At 40.0% G+C, this 6,000-nt stretch overlaps 1 long non-coding RNA gene across 1 annotated transcript in view; it reads right to left on the bottom strand.

Annotated features, from left to right (window-relative positions):
• Window positions 1-1,214: 1,214 nt before the first annotated feature.
• LOC129558284 (uncharacterized) overlaps window positions 1,215-6,000 on the bottom strand; it is a 162,869-nt gene continuing 158,083 nt past the window's right edge. Inside the window, exons 5-6 of the long non-coding RNA XR_008686391.2 lie at window positions 2,325-2,550; window positions 1,215-1,384 (exon numbers count right to left, since the gene is read on the bottom strand). This is a non-coding gene — a long non-coding RNA (uncharacterized LOC129558284). The remainder of the gene's footprint in view (window positions 1,385-2,324; window positions 2,551-6,000) is intronic.

Genomic DNA, 6,000 nt, shown 5'->3' with positions numbered 1-6,000 from the left:
CATGGGAAACGGCAACTAAAGAAATTGTTTCTGAACCTAAAGTTGTTAATAACTTAATTTCTCATGATACTAGCTTGAGCCCTTCAAAGCTTAACCATTTAGCAATCTGTAAAGTTTAGTACTTAATTTCATAAATGAACTGTTAAAGCCCTGGGTGTGATGAACTGGTTTGTCAACTAGTATGAAAGAAATATAGGCCTACATTTTAATTGACCACAAGCTCAACATGAGCCCATGATGAGAGGTGACTGCCAGAAACACAAATAGAATCTTGGGTTGTACACATGGGCTCACAGCATTCAGGAGCTGAGAGCCTAATTCCATGGGAAGTCAAAGCCAAGAGAACATATTTTGGACTCTGCAGGAAAGGCTCAGGGTTGCTATTTAAGGCTGGAAGGGTGCTTGTTATGGCTTGAATTTTGTCCCCCACATAAGAAGTTGAAGTCCTAATCCCCAGTACCTGTGAATGGGACCTTATTTAGAAACCAGGTCTTTGCCAATGAGTAAGTTATGGTTAAGGTCATTAGGACAGATCCTAATTGGGTATGACTAGCATCCTTATGAAAAAGGAAATTTGGACACAGAAACAAACACACACACTGGGGAAACATCATATGATGATGAAGGCAGAGATCAGGATGAAGTATCTACAAGCCAAGGGATGCCAGAGATTGCCACCAAGCTGGGAGGAAAGAGGAGCAAATTCCTCCTCAAAGTACTCAGAAGGAATTAACCCTTTTGATCTTGGGCTTCCAGGCTCCCAAACTGTGAGGCAATGAATTTTTGTTATTTTAAGACACCCAGTTTATGACAGTTCAGGGAAACTAATACAGTAGTTTGGACAGCATTTGGCCTAGAAGCACCCTTATCCCTTCAGGGAATTGGGACAACCCCTCCTTTCAGATTCTCATAGACAAAGTCTTTCTCAGGTTCATCACAGGGCTCAGCACAGTCATTGACATGTGGTGACTATTCATTAAGAAAGAAATTAATTTCAAAACAATCCACTATCGTTAGGGGGGGGAAAAAGAGAAGGTTGATATACCAGGTTACCTTCCTTCAATTTCACACTCATATTAAGCATGAACCATTTTAACCTCATTCTATTTTCAGGATATGAATCATAGGATGGAAGACACATGTCATAGATATTATGGAGTTCAGCTCTCCACTCTACAGATGAGGAAAATCAGATTTTATTGAGGGAGGGACTAGTTCTTTCCATATGCATGTCTTCCTTCCATTTGGTGGAATTCTTTTTCTTTCATCATTACGTTAACATATCTTCCAGTACTCTGCTGTCATCGACAGCTTAAAAGTTAAGTGAGAAATCATTCCAGCTCACCAGAAATTATGAAAGATACGATGTCCATGGGTGGTTCTCCTGTAAGAATAGAAATATTTAACATTTAGGGGGAATTTATTTATGCCAGGCTACCTGCTGAAAGTACTTCAATTGAATTATCACATTTAAGGCTTACAGCAATGTTACTAGGTAGGTTTTATTTTTTCCCTGACTTACAGGTGAGTAAGACAAATCCAGAGATGTAAAACAACTCCCCAGGTGGCAAAGTTTAGATTTAAAACCAAAGTTTGGGTTTTGAGGTCCATGTTCTTAACCCGCTCTGCTGTGCTGGGAATGAAAGGGCTTGTGAGGTCATATAAAGCAGTGGGAAGCGGTCTTAGCCAGGAATCAGGGAACTTAGGGGACATCTGGGCCCAGCCATGAACCTGCTTGGAAACTCAAGCATATCTTTGCACCTCCCTAGGCCCTAATTACCTCATCTGCAAATCCAAATGACTGGATGTTGAGATTTTTCTTAGTGAGCCATAGCTTTATTCATTAATTCCACAAATATTTATTGCAAATCTGTTATGTGCCAGGCACCATTCCAGACACTGAGAATATGATAATAACCAATATAAACAAAATTCCTATATTCATGGAGCTTGTATTTTAGGCATGTTGAGGGGGTGAGGAAGACAGAATAAAAAAGTTGAAAGTTTCAGAAAAAAATAAGCCCATGAAGAAAATAAAGTAAGGATAGAGATTAAAAGTGGCAAACTATTGAAAATGCCTCAAATTTAAATTAGATGCATATGGAAGCTTGGTTTAGGCCTGTCCTCTCTGCCAATAAATCTTTCATCATGAATCCAGCTTCATAATTTAATTTTAGTATTATGTGGTCTCAAATTATATAATTTGCTCAGGTTTAATCATAAATATTAATTGTTTTAAGCCTATTTGAGAGATTCCTGGCCAGAGTAGGTTACAGAAAAGGAGAAACAATGGATGCTATGTTAGTCAATTGGGTTAAAAATACCTTTACTGAAAGATTGCAGATGATCTGGGGTCATTCAGATTGCATTTGATCCAAGAAATGGTCTTTGAGGTCCACAGATTCTACCTCTTTTGGGTCTCTAATATTCATTCATTTCTGTCCATGTTCACCACCATTGCTCAAGTCCAGGCCATCACCATCCTTCATCTCTGCCTCCATGCTCACCCTCTTCCAATTCATTCTCCAAACTGTGGCCAGGGTTATATTTCTAAAATGAAAATTTTATCATGTTACTGTTCTCCTGAAATCCCCCGAATGGTGACTACATAGCTCATAATGGTGGTGGTTGCAAATTTATAAGCATTTGCCAAAATTCATAGAACGGCACACCGAAAGAGAGTAAATGTTCAGTTCAGTTCAGTCGCTCAGTCGTGTCCGACTCTCTGCGACCCCATGAATTACAGCACGCCAGGCCTCCCTGTCCATTACCAACTCCCGGAGTTCACTCAAACTCATGTCCACAGAGTCGGTGATGACATCCAGCCATCTCATTCTCGGTCGTCCCCTTCTCCTCCCGCCCCCAACCTTTCCCAGTATCAGAGTCTTTTCCAGTGAGTCAACTTGTCCCATGAGGTGGCCAAAAAATCTCTATCACAGGCCTTGCTCTCCAGGTAAAAATCGAACTTTTCACAGGGTGATGGTATTACATAGTAGGTTAGATATTCCTTCTCAGCCTGAATTCAAAGTCCAGCCTCATAATATCACTTACTGTGTAGTCTTAAACCCCTTATTTGTCAAAATGAGGTAAATAATACTGCCTACATCTTAGAGTTGTCATGAAGTTTAAATGAACTAACTCCAATAAAGCACTTAGAACAGGCTCTGTTAAATATATAGTATTTCTAACAAACCTTATAATACTCTTCAAGATTAGAACCTATATTAGTTTGAAAGGGTTGCCATAACAAAGCACCATGGACTCAGTGGCTTAAGCAACAGAAATTTTTGCCTCACAGTTCTGGAGGCTAGAAGTCCAAGATCAAGATGTTGGCAAGGTGTTGCCAAGATATTGGCAAGATCAAGATGTTGGTTCCTCCTGAAAGCTGGGAGGGAGAATCTGTCCCAGGCTTCTCTCCTAAATTCTGGTGGTTTTCTGGCACTCTGTCATTCCTTCGCTTAACAATACATCACCTCGATATCTGCCTTCATCTTTTCATGGCATTTTTGCTGTGTCCAAATTTCTCCCTTTTTATAAGGATACCACATCACTCAGGGTCTTTCTACTCTGCCATCTTGGCCACTTCTCTCCCTTGATGGAGACAGTATTTTAGTTTCACCTTAATATTTGCCCTTTGGTGATACAGACTATGGGGTTTATCTAGTTGTTTTATACATACATATATCTTTATTCTGGCTTCTTTTCAGATTTTTCTTTATCACTGGTGCTCAGCAATTGGATTTTGATATGTTTTAGTGCAATTTTCTTTTTGTTTGTCCTTGGTTTTTTTTTTTTTTTTCTTTTACATTCTTGGATGTATAGGTCTAAAATTTCCTCAAGTATGGAAAATTTGTGAGGATTTTTTTTAAAATTTCTGTCTACTGGAATAATGTCCTTTTCTTACTCCTATTACATGTGTGCACAGAGGCTTAATATTTTCCCACAAGCAAATAAGACTGCTTTTTTCCCCCTCAGTCTGTTTCTTTCTGTGCTTCCATGTAGCCATGTGGTTTCTATTACTATGTCTTCATGGTTACTAATCTTTTATTTCTGTAATATGTAACCTGCTCTTAAATCACCCTGTTATTTTTGTATTTGATATGCTATATTTTTTTGGAGAAGGAAATGGCAACCCACTCCAGTATTCTTGCCTGGAGAATCCCATGGACAGAGGAGCCTGGTGGGCTACTGTTCACGGGGTCACAAAGAGTTGGATACGACTGAGTGACTAAGCATTCATATTGTAGGGATCTACCTTATTCCAGTATGACCTCACTTTAATTTAACTAATTGCATCTACAGCAATCCTATTTCCAAATAAGGTTACATTGTGAGATTGAAACTTCAACATATAAATTTTGGGGAGATAAAATTCAATCAATAACAGGCCCTGACATGTTTTCTTACCATTTTTGCCCGTAATATCTCTTCCAACAAACTACAACAGTCACCAATTTGTTTGGCAAACTCTTACTCATCCCTCAAGTTTCAGTTAGATAGTGCTTTCTTGGAGAATTCCTCCCTAAAATTTTGCAAATCCATTAATTATAGTAGAGCTTTTTTCATATTCTTCTAGTGTCCCTGTGCTTATGCCTCCCACAAACTTTATCTCTTTGCACTGTACTTGCCTGTTTACTGCTTGTCTCACCACAAGACTTCAAGAATCTTCTCAACAAAACTTCCCTAAAATTATTTCTCAGAGCACAATTTTTTGTTGAATTAATGAATATTATGATCTCTTTCCAGATTCTGGGCATCACCTATTTTGTTTCTGTGGATGTTTAGAGGAAGAAAATTACAAAGAAAAAAAAAAGCAAAATTTTTAAAGCAGTATATCAGTTCAAATTTAGTTTGAAGATCGGTATCCATGATAGTTATTTCCAATAAAAGGTTTTTCATATAGGGACTTAGTTGCACAGTTTTTGAAAGAAACGGAAGGAAAAAAGAGAATGCAGAGAAAATTCAGATATTAAAAAGCAGAGACATTACTTTGCCAACAAAGGTCCATCTAGTCAGGGCTATGGTTTTTCCAGTGGTCATGTATGGATGTGAGAGCTGGACTGTGAAGAAAGTTGAGTGCCGAAGAATTGACGCTTTTGAACTGTGGTGTTCGAGAAGACTCTTGAGAGTCCCTTGGACTGCAAGGAGATCCAACCAGTCCATCCTAAAGGAGATCAGTCCTGGGTGTTCATTGGAAGGACTGATGCTGAAGCTGAAACTCCAATACTTTGGCCACCTGATGTGAAGAGTTGACTCACTGGAAAAGACTCTGATGCTGGTAGGGATTGAGGGCAGGAGGAGAAGGAGATGACAGAGAATGAGATGGCTGGACAGCATCACCAACTCGATGGACATGAGTTTGAGTGAATTCCGGGAGTTGGAGATGGACAGGGAAGCCTGGCGTGCTGTGATTCATGGGGTCGCAAAGAGTCGGACACAACTGAGCGACTGAACTGAACTGAATGACTGCAAGAAGCAGTTACCACCAATAGGGCTGAGTTAATAGAAGGGAAATGGAAATGTTACCAAAAACTTAGAGTTAGAGGAGGGTGTCAGACATGGCTTAAATATCAGGATCTTTGTGGCTGTAGCTTGGACCTCTGATTTGGAGAACACCATGGGTGATAGATATAGGATGTGCTAAACATTGCTGGAGAAGGCAATGGCAACCTACTCCAGTACTGTTGCCTGGAAAATCCGATGGATGGAGGAACCTGGTAGGCTGCAGTCCATGGGGTCACTAAGAGTCGTACACGACTGAGAGACTTCACTTTCACTTTTCACTTGAGAAGGAAATGGCAACCCACTCCAGTGTTCTTGCCTGGAGAATCCCAGGGGCAGCAGAGCCTGGTGGGATGCCCTCTATGGTGTCACACAGAGTCGGATACAACTGAAGTTACTTAGCAGCAGTAGCAGCAGCAAAGGTTGCTGGAGATAGAGCTATGACTGTCCTCTGCTATCAGACGAAAACATCAAGATACCCAACAAGGAAGTCCAGGT

This window comes from Moschus berezovskii, chromosome 8 (genome assembly GCF_049115385.1).
Source record: "Moschus berezovskii isolate FMDL1 chromosome 8, NW_MosBer_1.0, whole genome shotgun sequence".
NCBI lineage: Eukaryota > Metazoa > Chordata > Mammalia > Artiodactyla > Moschidae > Moschus > Moschus berezovskii.
The sequence above is the reverse complement of the archived record's forward strand: the minus strand, read 5'-3'. Positions and strand labels throughout refer to the sequence as shown.